This window comes from Azolla caroliniana, unplaced genomic scaffold, assembly GCF_043228905.1.
Source record: "Azolla caroliniana isolate FFs.n. ecotype wild unplaced genomic scaffold, voAzoCaro1.0.p SCAF_20, whole genome shotgun sequence".
Taxonomy (NCBI): domain Eukaryota; kingdom Viridiplantae; phylum Streptophyta; class Polypodiopsida; order Salviniales; family Salviniaceae; genus Azolla; species Azolla caroliniana.
The window spans coordinates 5,484,562-5,503,443 of NW_028230455.1; positions in this window are offsets into that span (position 1 = coordinate 5,484,562).

The window sequence follows — 18,882 nt, forward strand, 5'->3', positions numbered from 1 at the left end:
CTCTTCGATTATAGACTCCTCCATTGCTTTCTTGTCGAAATTGTTGATCGGCTTACTAGGCTCAATCGTCGTAGGTGCCTTCTTCCACAATTGTGGATTCTCGACCTCAGCTTCCTCTTGCCATTGTCGTCGCTTATCAAAACGGCTGCAAGCCTTCTTCACCGCCGCCCAGTCCGCTACCAAACCATTTGGTTGTGTTTCGTCCTCCAAGAAACTACCCAATTCTCGCCGATCTTTCGCATCCATTGCCTTTAGGAATAGTAAGACTTTATCTCCGTCGAGAACTCGTTGCTCGACACTCGGAAGTCGGTTGTACTTCTGGTCGAATTCGGCATAAATTCCCGATGCACACAGATTCTTCCCTTTCTTCTCGATCCAATTCATTAACGTATGGCGAGTCATCCGCGATGCGTCTTCAAGCATGTATTCAGTGAGAAGAGCCCTTTCCAACTCCGCCCAAGTTGCATGCTCGTTTTGGATCTCCATCACGCGCTCACGGATCCCGGGTTCTACCACACGCTTAAAGCTTGAAATTTGTTTTGGATCATGGACATCTCTTTGTTGCATCTCATTCCGGTAGGTAGCAAGGAAATTTGTGATGTTCTTCCCACCGAATCTTCCAACTGTCTCCACAGTTCGGTCAATAGCTTTGTCGACTAAAGCCTCCCGATCTCTCTCTTTCAGCATGAATTCAACGACGGACACCATGCCTTTCGTCAATTCTTCTCCTTGAGTTCCACTTGTCGAAGCCATCTTCGTACTTGATATCCTCCTACTACCTCGTTTCACGTCGGGTTCACTTACGTTGTCGCGAAAATACGACGAGGATACGTGAACGTTGAGGCAAGACCCCGGGGCCTTTGTCTAGAGGATATCAAATTCGTGTATTTATATACTAAGAATTAACCGAAATAAGAAAGATTAACAAATTTCATTAATAAAAGGGAAAGAAAGATTACAATCAATCCCAAGATTGGGATTACAAAAGTTTTATCTTATGGAGATGATTAGAATAATAGATTAGGGGAAATAAGAGATTATGATTCTTGAGTGATATGGCTTTGACAAGGAATTTTGGATTTTGAGAGATTGCTTCCGTATGGAAATTATGGTTTACTTGAGAGATAGCTCCACATGCCTTGCATCTTCTTCTTCTACAATCTTTTTCAGCCCACCTCTTCCGAAGTTCACTCGTAGTGGCTTCCGGGTCTCGCTTGAGTGAATCATGTTGCCGTCCAAATAGACGACATTCTTGCGGATCGCATCTTGCAAGTCAGCACATTCCCTTCATGAGTGTTCAAAGCTATCGCACCACACACATCTATACGCTTCTTTTCCCTTGGGCCCGCGTCGACCTAAGTTGGCTAGCGATACCGCTTCAAACTTCTTGGAGAGCTCTTCGATTATAGACTCCTCCATTGCTTTCTTGTCGAAATTGTTGATCGGCTTACTAGGCTCAATCGTCGTAGGTGCCTTCTTCCACAATTGTGGATTCTCGACCTCAGCTTCCTCTTGCCATTGTCGTCGCTTATCAAAACGGCTGCAAGCCTTCTTCACCGCCGCCCAGTCCGCTACCAAACCATTTGGTTGTGTTTCGTCCTCCAAGAAACTACCCAATTCTCGCCGATCTTTCGCATCCATTGCCTTTAGGAATAGTAAGACTTTATCTCCGTCGAGAACTCGTTGCTCGACACTCGGAAGTCGGTTGTACTTCTGGTCGAATTCGGCATAAATTCCCGATGCACACAGATTCTTCCCTTTCTTCTCGATCCAATTCATTAACGTATGGCGAGTCATCCGCGATGCGTCTTCAAGCATGTATTCAGTGAGAAGAGCCCTTTCCAACTCCGCCCAAGTTGCATGCTCGTTTTGGATCTCCATCACGCGCTCACGGATCCCGGGTTCTACCACACGCTTAAAGCTTGAAATTTGTTTTGGATCATGGACATCTCTTTGTTGCATCTCATTCCGGTAGGTAGCAAGGAAATTTGTGATGTTCTTCCCACCGAATCTTCCAACTGTCTCCACAGTTCGGTCAATAGCTTTGTCGACTAAAGCCTCCCGATCTCTCTCTTTCAGCATGAATTCAACGACGGACACCATGCCTTTCGTCAATTCTTCTCCTTGAGTTCCACTTGTCGAAGCCATCTTCGTACTTGATATCCTCCTACTACCTCGTTTCACGTCGGGTTCACTTACGTTGTCGCGAAAATACGACGAGGATACGTGAACGTTGAGGCAAGACCCCGGGGCCTTTGTCTAGAGGATATCAAATTCGTGTATTTATATACTAAGAATTAACCGAAATAAGAAAGATTAACAAATTTCATTAATAAAAGGGAAAGAAAGATTACAATCAATCCCAAGATTGGGATTACAAAAGTTTTATCTTATGGAGATGATTAGAATAATAGATTAGGGGAAATAAGAGATTATGATTCTTGAGTGATATGGCTTTGACAAGGAATTTTGGATTTTGAGAGATTGCTTCCGTATGGAAATTATGGTTTACTTGAGAGATAGCTTCCGTAGGGAAGATTGGGGTTATTGGCTTCGATAAGATAAGAGAGCTCCCCAACAAAAGAAAAAAACATTAGATAATATGGAGAGTGAGTCCTAGTGTAGGAAAAAAAATGGAAGAAATATGGAGTTCTCCCTTGATCATAGCCTTTCCACTTTTTGTTGCATGGCCTCTACTTTTAGTTGCCTAGCTTTTTCTTTTTGTTGCATGTGACTGTCCACATGACCTTCACTTTTTCCATGCACTCCTTCTTTAGTTGCTTGCATCCACATGGCCTTTACTTTAGTTCTCTTCACTTTACTTTAGTTTGTTGCATGATCCAATCTTTCGTCCGTCCGCGTCCAAACTCGTCCGGTAGCCGGTTCCATTTTGCTTGCCGGTCGGTTCCGGTTCCGATTTTGCTTGCCGGCCGGTAACGATTTGCTTGCCGGTTCCGGTTCCGGTTTTGCTTGCCGACCGGTTCCGATTTGCTTGCCGGTTTCGGTTTCAGTTCCGGTTTTGCTTACCGGCCGGTTCCCGTTTGCTTGCCGGTTCCGGTTCCGGTTCCGGTTTTGCTTGCCAGCCGGTTCCGGTTTTGCTTGCCGGCCGGTTTCCGGTTTGCATATCCGTTCTAGTTCCGATTTTGCTTGCCGGCCGGTTCTAGTTCCGGTTTGCTTGCCGGCCGGTTCCGGTTCCGGTTTGCTTGCTGGCCGGTTTACGGATTGCATACCGGTTAGTTTTCGGATTTGCTTACCGGACCCGTTTTCCGGATTTGCTTACCGACCGGTTTCCGGTTTTAGGGAATTTGGCCACCATCATCCATCAAGACAAAGTGGCCAAAGTGCTCTTAGCACAAATGAAAAATGAGGGAGCTCAAGGTGTTTATATAGCCAGGGCCTTAACTTTCCTATCTATGTGGGATAGTTCTAATTTCCCTATCTAATCAAACTTTATTTTCTCATAACTTGATATGTATTTCTCCATTTTGTATATAGTAAAATACATTTTGAAGCTCTTGAGTATATCCATCTTTCTATAATAAGCTACTAATCTAATCTATAATAATTATTTCATTATTTTTTTACATAGTGTGTGAAGATTCCCACGACAACGTTCTTACACGCTCAGGTATTCAAGACACACACTGTGGATTAGCCGTAGCTATACACAGAAAATTAGAGAAGATAGAATTCTATTATGAGACGTTTCTTTACATTCCCAAAATTACACGCTCCCTCTATCAGAGGTTTCCTGCCGTTTATATACGCAGGGTCTATTTAGTCGTTCACGCTTCCTACGTGAACCGTTACATGCGTTATGATTTATATTATTTCTTATTCCTACGCTCTTGTCCGTCGGTTACTATTCCGGCGGACAACAATACGCACTACGCCGAAGGATCCAAAAAAGTCGGAAAGGGGACAGCCTTCGTGACAAGAGACGAAGCGAACCCGATGAAGAAGACCACCCCGAAATTAGACGAAGTGTGGTACGTTGAATCTGGAGCGTCAAACCATATGACAAACCATAAAGAGTGGCTCTCATATCTAGAAAAACCGGAACAACCGAGAGTAGTCACAATAGGAGACGACACTCCGCATCCGATCGTACATGTCGATGAAGTTCCCCTCAACCACGTCGGGCAATAAGGGAAGTTAATGAACATGTTACACGTCCCGACAATTACAAAGAATCTGGTGTCGATCTGACAGATCGTCGACCAGGGCATGCAAGTGTGGTTCACGCATCTTGGGTGCTTCATCGAGGAAGAAGGCCAAGTTATTGTGCAAGGGCACAGACATGGGAGGATGTTCATCCTCGACACCAATGATGTAGGCACCACCATGTTCGCGAAACGGCAAAAAGTCGAGTCGGATATCGACTTGTGGTATAAGCGGATAGGTCACGTCAACTACCGAAGGCTTCAGGACCTGCAATCGAAACAAGTTGTGTTCGGATTGCCGAAATTCTGTGGGCGAAAGGCCCAAATTTCTGAAGCTTGCCAGCTAGGGAAGCAACACCAACTTCCTTTCCCCAATGAGCATAATCAAAGCCGAAATAAGCTCAACTTGATACATTCAGATGTATGGGGACCGACACAAAACGTGAGTCTTGGTGGGAGTCGATATTTCGTCTCCTTCATTGACGACTACACCCAACACACACGGATCTACCTCATCGAAAAGAAGAGTGAAGTCTTCGGCTGTTTCCGGAACCTCAAAAATCTTGTCGAAAGGGAAACAGGGACGAAGATCAAGTGCCTACGGTCGGATGGCGGAAAAGAGTACTTTTCTAGCCAATTCAACAATTATTTGCAACAAATGGGAATTCGGCGTGAATTCAATTGTAGGTATACGCCGGATCAAAATGGCGTAGCCAAAAGGAAGAATGGGTCGATTGTTGAAGCAGTGCGGGCAATGTTGGAAGAAAAGAGCATGCCCAAATTCTATTGGAACGAAGGGGTCCGAACCACGATCTACATCCAAAATCAGATCGGAGAAAAAGTGTCGGTACATGAGCTGTATTTTGGAAGCATACTGAATCTACGACACTTAAGGGATTTCGGTAGCATTGCGTATGTGCATGTGCCGAAGGAGAAGCGGAGGAAGTTGGACGCGAAAGCCGCGAAGTGTATCTTGGTCAGCTACCCGAACCAAACAAGCTCGCGTAAGTCGCGATGTTGTGTTCGATGAGTCCGCGTCTTGATATTTGCCTCCGACTACGGACATCAACTCCAATCCAAGTTCTTAAGATGAGGTCAGCGAGGCTGAGATGCCTCCTGATGAACGCGAAGTCAGAACTCTTGAAGAGAGTCCGATCTCATTTCGACTAAGTGGATCGAATGAGCGACTGAGTCGGTTTGACCAGTCAGATGAAGAGCCAACGAGTAGTGGAGACTCGGTTCTGCATTCCCTGCGCCGGAAGCCGAGGAGACGGCTTACACACAAAGAAAAGGGAAAGAAGAAGATGCCGGAATACGGCATGGATAGGGATGAGTCATATCGACGCGAATCCGACTTCGAGAATAGCGATGAAGGTCCTTCAAGAGCGAAGTCTGTGTTGGCCAAAACGGCCTCAACATCGACTAATGAGCAATTACGCCGGTCTACCCGCCAGAAGAACCATGTTATGTGGTTCGGATACGAGTACATGGCGCATCACTATGCGTACATGACACGTGTAGCGGAAGTGCGTGAACTGGAGATCTACGCAGAAGCGGCAAAGGACGCAAATTAGCATGCCGCCGTGGAGGAAGAGATGAACACACTTGCGGAGAATGAAACCTGGGACCTGGTTGATGCCCCCAAGGGTGTAAAGCCGATTGGATGCAGGTGGGTGTACAAGATCAAGAACGACATTGATGGCTTGGTCAACCGATACAAGGCCCGATTAGTAGCAAAAGGCTACGCGTAGCAACACGGCATCGATTATGATGAGACGTTTGCACCGATCGCGAAGATGACGACCTTCCGTGTTTTGCTTGCGTTAGCTACGGCGAAGGGGTGGCACTTACATCAGATGGATGTAAAGAATGAGTTCCTGCAAGGCGAGCTTGAGGAACAAGTGTACATGGTACAGCCCCCTGGATTTCACTTTGGAACGAACATTTCGACGGTATGCCGGTTGAAGAAGTCCCTTTGCATACTAAAGCAAGCCCTGCATGCCTGGAACACGAAGATCATGCAACGATTGCGTCGGATGGGATTTGCGACATCCAAAGCGGACTCTTCATTGTTTGTCTGGCAGGGTCGACTTGGATCGGTTAGTATTTTACTTTATATTGATGACTTGGTCATCGCCGACGTTGAACTAGGTGAAATTGACCGCGTAAAGCTCCAACTTGCAGCATCATTTGATATGAAGGACCTAGGGGACCTTCATTACTTTCTTGGGATCAAAGTCATCCGAACCCCCAAAGGCATACTGATCAACCAATGGCATTACGTGTTGAGTATGATCTTCAAGTTCGGGATGGCAGACTGTAAGTCCGCCTCAACTCCTCTAGACAGAACCATGGAGCTTCACCCTAACTCCGGAAAGGTCTGCGACCCGAAAAGGTTCTGAAAAATTGTCGAAAGCCTCATATACTTGACTATCACCCGGCCGAACCTCAGCTACTCGGTCGGCTTGATTAGTCAGTACATGGCGTGGCCAACCGAGGAGCACCTTCAGTGCGCGCAATGCCTACTCAGGTACATCAATGGCACTGAGGACTGGGGGCTACTATATCAGACCGGAAATGTCGGTGATCACCGATCCACATCCGGATTCACGTTCTCCGTTGGGAGCGTCGCGAACGCGTGGAGTAGCAAGAAGCAACCGATAGTTGCACTGTCCAGCACAGAGGCTGAGTATCGAGGAGAGGCTGTCGCAACATGCGAAGCCATATGGCTGAAGCGACTACTTAAGGATCTGCAGGTGGAGGTGTCCGATCCGACGACGATCTACTGTGACAACCTCAGCAGCATCCAACTTGCGAAGAACCCCGTCTTCCACGCCTGGACTAAGCACATTGAGGTGCACTACCACTTTTTCCATGAGCGTGTCCTCTGTGGTGAAGTTTGTTGAGCGGCAAACTCAACTGGAGCCGGATCGGCTAAATAAGCCTGAGCCGGCAAGCGAGACGGATTGGTAAGTCGTGAGCAACCGAGCTGGCAAGCAACAAAGCTGGGGAGCTGGGGAGCCGGTTAGCCGAATCCAATCAGTAACCGGAAGCCTAGTATTAGTGTAGTCTATTAGGCAATTATAGTCTCGTAGTAAGTGTCAAAAGCTCGTGTGACCATTGAAGTACGTGGTACTTCTTTCAGTCCCACGAGGACTTGTATAAATAGTGCTACTGAGCACAGTTGTAAATACAGAGTGAATATATCGTTTTGAATATAGCTTTTACGTTCTGCTCTCTCTGTCTCTCCCGTGTACTCTGTGTATTCCCTACTTTCTCTGTTTTGTAACGCTTCCGCAAGTAATCCTTTACATGGTATTAGAGCGCGAGGGTTGAGAACCTCTGCAGCCGACAAACGTTTGAAAGCAAACTCTAACAGGTCGTAAGAACAGTAGACAGAGAATCGATGGATAGAGGAATGGCTAGCTCGCTCCCTGTGGAGAAACTCGACAGATCCAACTATGCATCTTGGTCGTATAAGATGCACCAGTACGTGCTTGGGCATGGCTACTGGAGTTTCGTCGAAGGAGCCAACAAAACAGCACCTGATGCGGCACATAAGGAGTTCCCAGCGTGGGAACAATCGGCAAGCAGAGTGATGTACTACTTCGCGTCCAGTGTCAGAGACCAGCTGTTAAGCCACATCCGAGACGCCAAGACGACGAAGGAGGCTTGGGGAACCTGAAGAAGGTTTTCGCCACGAGCACTACAGCCCGGAAGCTGCAACTCTGACAAGAGTTGAGCAATGTCCGACAGAAGGGAAGGACATGTCGATGGCGGATTACACGGCCCGGATCAAAGAGATCTGTGACTCGCTTGCATCTATCAACATTACCGTAGAGGAAGACGAGATGGTACAGGTCTGTCTTGGGGCCTGGCGTCGAAGTTCAGAGCGTTCCGAACGGCGGTGTGAACAAGGGAGAATACGTCGTCATTTTTCAACTTACAGTCGATGCTCCTTATAGAGGAGAACCACGCCGGTGCGTCAACTAGCGCACCCACTAATAGCCGGATGTTGTACACGGAAGCGGATCGGTCCCGTGGGCGTGGTGTACGAGGCAGGTCGGCACGCAATGGAGGCGGCCGGCAAGAGTAAGAACGAAGGCACAAAGAACGTGCCGACAGCAGATCCGGGACTTCCACAGGCAGGGGGAGTCAAGGCAGTGCCGGAGGCCGGCAAGACAAATCTGCAACGGAATGTTGGTACTATGGCAAGAAGGGCCACAGAGAAAGCGAGTGTTGGAGAAAGCGCGTCGATTCGGACAAATCCGGATCCGGCAAGGCCGGCAAGGATGGTCGGCAAAGCTCGCACTACGCGAAGGGATCAGGAGGATCCAAGAACGGTAACATGCCAGCCTTGGTGATGAAGCACGAGGCGAACTCGATGAAGAAGACCACTTCCAAATCGGAGGAAGTGTGGTATGTTGATTCCAGTGCGTCGAACCACATGACAAGCCACAAAGAGTGGTTCTCCTTTTTGGAGAAACCAGATCAACCAGGAGTAGTCGAAACCGGAGACGACACTCCTCTCCCAATCATGCACGTCGGAGAAGTCCCTTTGAGCCACGTCAGACAAAAGGGGAAGTTGATGAACGTATTACACGTTCCGACAATCACGAAGAACCTGGTGTCAGTCGGACAGATCGTCGACCAGGGAATGCAGGTGCGGTTTACGCACCTTGGGTGCTTCATCGAGGAAGAGGGCCAGATTATTGCACAAGGGCGCAGATACGGGAGGATGTTTATCCTCGACACCAATGACGTTGGCACCGCTCTTTTTGCAAAAGGACAGAAGGTCGAATCGGACATCGACCTATGGCACAAGCGGATAGGCCACGTCAATTACCGATGGCTTCAAGACCTGCAAACAAAACAAGTTGTTTTCAGTTTGCCGAAGTTCAGCGGCCGGAAGGCCCAAGTATGTGAAGCCTGCCAACTCAGGAAGCAACACCGGCTTCCATTCCCTACCAAACGTAACCGGAGCCGTAACAAGCTTGACCTAATCCATTCGGATGTGTGGGGACTGATAGAAATTGACGCTTTCAAAACCTTCACCTCTCGGCCACAACCGAGGAAACACGAATCAATGCAGCAGTAAATCGAAAACACAGAGAGAGACTCGAATGCACAGGGTTTAGCGTGGAAAACCCTAGACGGGAAAAACCACGGGAGTGCAAGACTCCAACTATCACTATACGCAGGGAATGTACAATGGCGAGCTGCAAGGCGACGACCTTGAGCTCGTTGTCCTCGCCACAAGCAGCGGTATTACACAGAGGCGTCGACCTCTTCCTTTCTCTCTCTCTCACTCTCTCTCTCGGCTGCTCTCACTTCGCTCCCTCTAAGTGGAAAACAGAAAAATTGAGCAACAACCAACAAAACTAATTGCCCTAAGTCATATTTATACACATATGACTTTCGGGCTATTTACAAGTATAGCCTCGAGGGCCCTTGGCAAACATATTCACAAATATGTCCCCGCATCCGGATCTCTCTCCGGGTACATTCGTCATCCGGCTCCGTAACCGGGTCTTCATCATCCGGTTCCGATACCGGGTACTCCTCATTTGGGTCTTCATTCCCGATTCCCGGACATCTGACCATCCCATCCGGAGGGACCGTAATCCCAACAAACTCCCCCTTCACTTCGGCATGGGATGTCTTTCCAGTCCGACCCTCTTCCAGCACGCTTCCAACTTGTCGGGTGTGAGCACTTTGGTCAGCATATCTGACCCGTTTTCGTCCGTGTGGATCTTCGTCAGCACGAACTCCTGGTCTTCTATCCTTTCCCGGATCCAGTGATATCTTCGCTGGATGTGCTTCGTCCGGGAGTGATAGGCCGCGTTCTTCGCAAGGTGGATGGCACTCTGACTGTCGCAGTAGAGTCGGTACTCCTCCTGCCGGATACCGAGCTCTCTAATGAAGTCCTTCATCCATATTATTTCCTTGCCGGCTTCAACAGCCGCCATGTACTCCGCCTCCGTGGTTGACAACGCAACCGTCTTCTGCAGCCTCGACTGCCACGAAACAGCTCCCCCTGCATACGTCATCACATACCCTGATGTGGACCGGCTGGTATCTGCATCAGCCGACATATCCGAATCGGTAAAGCCGTCGAGTTCGAGCTTACCGGAGCCGAATCGGAGGCACACGTTTGCCGTGCCCTTCAGGTATCGGAGTATCCACTTGGCCGCGTTCCAGTGCTCTTTGCCGGGATTGCTCATGTACCGGCTCACCACTCCGACTGCATATCCTATGTCCGGTCTTGTACACACCATTGCGTACATCAAGCTTCCGACGGCAGAGGCATATGGTACTTTCATCATGTCCTCCTTCTCAGCCTTTGTCTTGGGGCTTTGCTTGCTGGACAACTTGCAGTTTGCCGGGAGGGTTGACCCGACCGGTCTTGCTTCCGACATGTTGAACCGGTGAAGCACCTTTGTCACGTACTTCTCCTGTGACAGCCACAACTGCTTCTTCTTCCGGTCCCGGATGATGTGCATCCCTAGTATTTGCCTCGCCGGACCCAGGTCTTTCATTGAGAAGGTTCGGTGAAGCGCTTTCTTCAGCATCCGTATCTTGACCTGGTCCCGTCCGACGATCAACATGTCGTCCACGTACAGGAGGAGTATTAGAAAGTCTCCTCCTTCGAACTTCTTCACAAACACGCAGTGATCGGACTGCGTTTTGTGGTACCCTTCGTCGGTCATGAAAGAGTCGAACTTCCGGTACCATTGCCGGGGAGCCTGCTTCAGTCCGTAAAGGCTCTTCTTCAACCGGCATACCAGGTGCTCCTTCCCTTTCTTCTCGAATCCTTCCGGTTGCTTCATGTAGATCTCTTCTTCGAGGTCACCGTGAAGGAATGCCGTCTTCACGTCCATTTGTTCTACCTCGAGGTCCATGCTTGCCGCTATGCTCAGCACTGTCCGGATGGAGGTCATCTTCACTACCGGGGCAAATATCTCGTCGAAGTCGACGCCCTTCTTCTGCTGGAACCCCTTCACCACGATCCTGGCTTTGTATCTCGGGGGGTTTCCGGCATCTCCCGGTTTCAGCTTGAACACCCACTTGTTTCGAAGTGCCCGCTTTCCTTTCGGCAACTCCACAAGTTCATATGTGTGGTTCTCATGCAGGGAATCAATCTCCTCCTGCATGGCACTTAACCACCTGCGGCTATGGGTGTCAAGCTTTGCTTCTTCAAAACTCTCCGGCTCCCCCTCGTCGGTTAGCAGCACGTGCTCTGGTTCCGGAAATCTCCGGGGGGCCCTTCTCTCTCTTAGAGGATATCTTCGTTCCGGAGCTTCGGTAACCGGCTCCTCCGTTTCCTCTTCATCCGAATCCATTTCGGGATCGGGGCCGGTTCCGGTATCAGTGTCATCTTCCTCGGCCGGTTCTGTTTCTTCACCGTCTTCGGCCTGATCCTCGAGTGCTAACCGGTCCCTTGCCGGTCGGGACTGCTCCTCGTAGAGTTGATCCTCACCGGTCGACTTGGAGCTCTTCATCTTCTTCTCCGACTCCCAGTCGGCGAGTGTCTTGTCCTCCATGAAGATGATATCACGACTCCGGAATATCTTTTTGTCGACCGGGTCCCATACTCGGTAGCCGAACTCGTCATCGCCGTAACCGAGGAATATGCATGGCCGGGTCTTTGGATCTAGCTTTCCTCTCCGGTCCTTTGCCACATGCACATATGCGAGACACCCGAACACCTTCAGATGCCGGTAGGATACTTCCCTACCGGTCCACACTCTCTGCGGCGTGTCTCCGTCCAAAGGTACTGAGGGTGATCTGTTTATCACGTATGTCGCTGTCGACATTGCCTCAGCCCAAAACCCCTTGGGTAATTTCGCATGCGCCAACATACTCCAGACCCTCTCCATTATGGTCCGGTTCATCCTCTCGGCCAGCCCGTTCAGTTCCGGCGTCTTCGGCACAGTAAACTCGAGCCGGATTCCCTTCGAGCGACAGTACTCCTCGAACTGCCCCTGGTATTCCCCTCCGTTATCCGCTCGTATCGCTTTCAGCTTCTTGCCGGATTCACTTTCCACTCTCGCGTGGAGTTCTTTGAAGACACACAACACTTGGTCCTTTTTCTTCAACGGTGCCGTCCACAGCTTCCGGCTGTGGTCATCAATGAATGTCACGAAGTACTGGGCTCCGCCATGTGACTTCGTTTCTGCTTGACACACGTCAGTGTGCACCAACTCCAATGGTGCGCTACGTCTCGTCGGTGGCCTTGAGTGGAAGGAGGTTCGGTTCTGCTTACCGGCCAGGCAATCGGTGCACTTCTCCAGGTGCACATGCTTCACTGGAATAAGGTTGTCTTCTGCAAGCCTCTTCATCCCCTTCTCACTCATGTGGCACAGTCTCTTGTGCCACAGCTCACCGGCAGTGTCGGCTGCCACGTTCAACTCCTCCGGACACAACCAGGCATTCATAAGGTACAGTGTGTTGACTTTCCGGGCCCGAGCCACTATCAGGCTCCCCTTGCTGAACTTCATTACGCAGTTCCGGATGCTACCTGTGTAGCCTTCATCGTCTAGCCTCCCGGCCGAAATCAGGTTCAATCGAACCTCCGGAACGTGTCGGACATCCTTCAGCAACATTTTGCATCCGGTCGAGGTTGTCAACCACACGTCTCCTATGCCGGCAATCCGGCACGTACCTTCATTTCCCATCCAAACACAGCCATGCTCACCGGTTGTGTAGGATGAGAAGTATCTTCTTTCCGGGGTCAGGTGGAACGACGCTCCGGAATCGACCACCCAGGTAGTCTCATCGCCGGCAATGTTTAGTTCACCTTCTTCGGTGATGAGCATGATCTCCTCTTCACTTGCCGCGAGTGCCGTCGTTCCTTTCCGGTCCTGCCCTCGCCGATCCGAACCATTCCGGTCCGTGGCTCCCCGGTAAGCATCGTTCCGTTCCGAAGACTTCTTCGAATCGGTGTCGTCGGCTCTGTTGTCTTTTCGGTAATGCCGACAATTCTTTCGGAAGTGCCCCGGCTTCCCACAGTGGAAGCATGTGGGCCTTCCTCTTGACTGCGATCGGGTCCCCGACTTCTCCCGTCTTTGCGGACTCCGGTTCCGTTGTCTTCCCCGATCCGATTCGGTAAGCAGCATCTTTGGATCGGAGGCCAGTTCTTTATCTCTCCGACGCGCTTCTTCGTTCAAAATGCTTGTCTTTACCGTTTGTAGGGACAAGTTATCTTCGGTGCAGGAGGTGCTGAGAGTCACCACCAAGTTCTCCCAGCTTTCCGGCAATGTACACATCAGCATGATGGCTTGCATTGCATCCTCCAACGGGAACTTGATTGCTGCAAGCTGGTTCACAAATCCCATGAACGTGCTTACGTGTTCCACCATACTCTCGTCGTCCCGGTACTTGAGGTTCATTATCTTCCTCATCAGGGAGGTCCGGTTCAACGCATTCTTCCTCTCGTAGAGGCCCGACAGCTTCTGCCACATCTCATATGCGTTGGTGTCGTTCGCCACATGTTGTAGAACGCTCACGTCGACGTATTGCCGAATGGTTGCAACGGCTTTCCGGTTCAGAAGCCTCCATTCTGTCTCAAGTACCCCCTTGGGTATTTCCGACCTGTCGATCGGTTCATACAGGTCCCGAACAATGAGCAGATCCTCCATCTTTATCTTCCAGTCGGCGTAGTTCTGCGCATTCAGCACCATCATCCCCGGCTGCCCGCTGCTGCCGCCTTCCATTTTCTGCATTGCAGTCGCTCTGATACCAGATTGATAGAAATTGACGCTTTCAAAACCTTCACCTCTGCAGCAGTAAATCGAAAACACAGAGAGAGACTCGAATGCACAGGGTTTAGCGTGGAAAACCCTAGACGGGAAAAACCACGGGAGTGCAAGACTCCAACTATCACTATACGCAGGGAATGTACAATGGCGAGCTGCAAGGCGACGACCTTGAGCTCGCTGTCCTCGCCACATGCGGTGGTATTACACAGAGGCGTCGACCTCTTCCTTTCTCTCTCTCTCACTCTCTCTCTCGGCTGCTCTCACTTCGCTCCCTCTAAGTGGAAAACAGAAAAATTGAGCAACAACCAACAAAACTAATTGCCCTAAGTCATATTTATACACATATGACTTTCGGGCTATTTACAAGTATAGCCTCGAGGGCCCTTGGCAAACATATTCACAAATATGTCCCCGCATCCGGATCTCTCTCCGGTTACATTCGTCATCCGGCTCCGTAACCGGGTCTTCATCATCCGGTTCCGATACCGGGTACTCCTCATTCGGGTCTTCATTCCCGATTCCCGGACATCTGACCATCCCATCCGGAGGGACCGTAATCCCAACAGGGACCGGCACAAAATGTTAGTCTTGGCAGGAGTCAATATTTCGTCTACTTCATCGACGACTATACGCGGCACACATGGATCTACCTCATTGAGCGGAAGAGTGAAGTCTTTGAGTGTTTCCGGAGTCTCCAAAGCATGGTGGAAAGGGAATCGGAGTGGAAGATCAAATGCCTACAGTCGGATGGCGGGAAAGAATACTTTTCCAACCAATTCAATAGTTATCTGTAGCAAACGGGAATTCGGCGAGAGTTCAACTACAGATACACACCGCAACAGAATGATGTTGCCGAGAGGAAGAACCGGTCGCTTATCGATGCGGCAAGGGCAATGCTGGAGGAGAAGAGCATGCCCAAATTCTATTGGGTGGAGGCAGTCCAAACAATTGTCTACATCCAGAACCGGATCGGTGACAAGGTGTCAGCTCACAAGCTATATTTCGGGCAGAAGCCGAATTTGAGACACCTTAAGATCTTCGGTAGCATTGCATATGTGCATGTACCGGATGAGAAGCGAAGGAAGCTGGATGCAAAATCAAAAAAATGCATCCTAGTCGGCTATGCTCAAGAACAAAAGGGTTATAAGTGTTATAACCCCCGGACAAGGCAAGTCCGAGTTAGTCGAGATGTCGAGTTTGATGAATCGGCATCGTGGTACTCCTTACCGACTCCGACTTCCGAATCTGACCCGATGTCGGAGGATGAGGCTAGTGAGCCTAAACCGGCCCAGGTAGAGGATGATGAAGCGTGGACTCAGGATGAGAGTCCGGAATCGTTCCGGTTGAGCGGGCCGAATGAGAGACTGAGTCAATCTTACCATTCCGATGAGGAACCGGTGAGTAGTGGAGACTCTGTCGTGCACTCCCCGCGCAAGGAACCGAGGCGACTGTTCACACGCAAAGAGAAGGGGAAGAAGAAGATGCCGGAATTCGAAACCGGCAACGATGAGTCGGATCGGTGTGCATCCAACTCCGACAAGGAGAAAGCCGAATCTTTGGCAACGAAGACCAAACCGGCCAAGAAGGGCCTCAAACCGGATAACGGTGAGTTACGTCGGTCCACCCGCCAGAAGGATCCCGTCAAGCGGTACGGGGACAATGAGTACATGGCGCATCACTATGTGTACATGACTAAGGTGGTGGAAGTGTGTGAGCTGGAGAGCTACGCAAAAGCGGCCAAGGACGCAAATTGGCGTGCCATTATGGAGGAAGAAATGCGGGCACTTGATGTCAACAAGACATGGGACCTGGTTGACCCTCCTCGTCACTGTAAACCGATCAGATGCAAGTGGATATACAAGGTAAAGTACAACGCCGACGGTTCTGTTAACCAGTATAAAGCCCGGTTAGTCGCAAAGGGGTACGCGCAGACCCACGGAATCGACTACGATGAGACATTCGCTCCTGTAGCGAAGATGACGACGGTTCGAGTGGTGTTGGCGGTTGTTGCGGCAAGGGGGTGGCATCTTCATCAGATGGATGTGAAGAATGCATTTCTTCAAGGTGATCTTGAAGAAGAAGTCTTTATGACTCAGTCTCTCGATTTTCAATCGGAGATGAACAAGTCGGTGGTACGTCGGCTGAAGAAGTCGTTGTACGGCCTGAAGCAAGCCCCTCGAGCTTGGAATGCGAAGATCACGCACTGGTTGCATAAGATGGGGTTTGTGGCCTCCAAATCAGACTCTTCATTGTTCATCCGGCAAGGCTCAGCTGGTCTGGTATGTATACTGTTGTATGTTGATGATCTAGTCATCACCGGACCGGGTGTTCCAGAAATCAACCGCGTCAAGTCCCAGTTGTCGGACGCATTTGAGATGAAGGATCTGGGGGACCTTCATTATTTTCTAGGGATCGAGGTGATCCGAACCCCGGACGGCATATTTCTCTCACAATGACATTACTTCTTGAATATGTTGTACAAGTTTGGCATGACAGAATGCCGACCTGTATCCACACCCTTGGACCGGAACCAGAAGCTTTGTCCCAACTCCGGACTGGCTTGCAACGAGCAACGGTTCCAACAAATTGTCAAAAGCCTTATTTACTTGACTATCACGCGACCCGACATCAGCTATCCGGTCGGAATGATAAGTTAGTTCATGCAGCAGCCAACCGTGGAGCACCTTTAGTGCGCACAAAGGATATTGCGGTATGTCAGCGGCACGAAGGACCGGGGACTGTTATACCAGCGAGGTATACCTGAAGAGCTCGTCGATTACACGGATGCCGACTGGGCCGGCGATGCATCAGATCGCCGATCAACCTCCGGTTACATGTTTTCCCTAGGTAGTGCGGCTGTTGCGTGGAGCAGCAAAAAGCAGCCAACAGTTGCTCTGTCGAGCACTGAGGTTGAGTATCGTGGCGCTACCCTTGCCACCTGTGAAGCCATTTGGCTTCGGCGACTGCTGCAAGACTTGCAGATCGAGGTACCAACCCCGATCCCGATTTATTGTGATAACATCAGCAGCATGCAGCTCGCCAAGAACCATGTGTTCCACGCTCACACGAAGCACATAGAAGTGATAATAATTGAAGTACGCGATACTTCTATCAGTCCCACGAGGACTTGTATAAATAGTGCTACTGAGCACAATTGTAAATGCAGAGTGAATATATCGTTTTGAATATAGATTTTACGTTCTGCTCTCTTTGTCTCTCCTATGTACTCTGTGTATTCCCTACTTTCTCTATTTTCTAACTCTTCCGCAAGTAATCCTTTACAAAGTTGAACTTCAGTATGTTTCAACGGATCGGCCGAATCAACTGAAGGCCAAGCGGAATAAAGGGCAGCAGAAGAGGCGCCAACACCGTGACAACAAGGGAGCTAGAAAAGGCCACACGAGTAGACAAGGCGACCGTAAGGGTCGAGGCATGTAGAATCGAACAGGTCGAGGAGCGCGATCTCCATTGTTAAACTCATTAATAAATTCCTCAAATTTATTTAACAATGGAGATCTTTGTTCTAATACAGGTGTGAACCATGCCAAAGCTGAGCAATTAAGCAACATGCCTACTAATCCCACTCATGATGCATCGGTGGGATATCGGGAAGGATGCATTTGAACCACAAGACGTACCTAATTAAGGAATCCTCTAAATTGTGATCGTGTTCCGTCGAATTTTGTAGGAAGAACGATCTTGGGTTCTTTATGAATTCCTTGAATACTTGGTCCCTGTTGTTGCAAGGACACAATGGTTGCTTCAAGCTGTTGTACACGTAACGCCAACTCTCCGTGTTGTTGTTGCGTTTGTTGCTCTCTCTAAAGAGATTTGTTGAAGATCCCCCAACAACCGTTGATTTTCATGTTCTAGAGCTATGAATTTTTTTTTCAAGCACTTCAGCTCCGAGAGGACAAATTGGTATTCTTGAGCGCTAACAATTGCCATAGTATTGGAGGAAGGAAGGATAAAAAGATTTGTATGAAGGGAATGAGGGATATGAAGATGAGAATGAAGCAATTCAGTTCAAACTATCAGGAATAATGCTAAGACAAAGAGGGAATTAGTACTAAAGATGACGATTAGTACTAAGAGGAAAGAGGGTGTAGAATGTGAGAGAGAGAATGATGATAACAAACGATATATTATATTATATGAAGAGAATATACAAGAATAGCTAGAAGGCTTAAGACTGGTGTTGAACCGAATTGGTTAAAAATAATGCTTTATGCCTCTATTTATAGTGTTGTCAAGATTACTCTTGAAGTTTCTTGAATGTTCTTAGTAGAGTAATCTAGAATATACATGAATTTCCTATAGAAATAATAAATGAAACTAATATCTTTCGTATTACAATTCATGGTTTAATGGCAAGGGTTCAGCCCATGTAACACAAGGTCATGGGTTCGAATCCCTTTGGAGCCATATCATACTATATTTGATAGATGGACGGACTCAAATTGGGGGGGAGATGTTGATTGTCATAAGTCAACAAGTGGCTTTGTATAATGTCTTGTTGGAGTAGCATGGAGGTTTAAGAAGCAAACAACGGTAGCCCAATATGTTGCACTCGTTCCTAAAGAAAGAATATGGATTCAACCCAATATGCTGCACTCGCTCCTAAAGAAAGAATATGGATTCATTTCATACTTGAAGAACTTAGCTTGTTTAAAACTTCAAAGCGATAATCAATCATGTATAAAGTTAGCTTGTAATCCGAAAATGAGTGATAATATTTGACATGTCTCTTTCAAGCATCACTTTCTACGAGACTTAATCGAAGAGAAGAAGCTAGATTTGAAGTATGCAACCACAATACTAATGTGGGCCAATTTTCTAACAAAAGCTAGTACCTGAAACAAAGAATATCGCTTGTTGCCGCAACCACAACACTAATGTGGGCCGATTTTCTAACAAAAGCTAGTACTTGAAACAAAGCATATAGCTTGTTGCCGAAA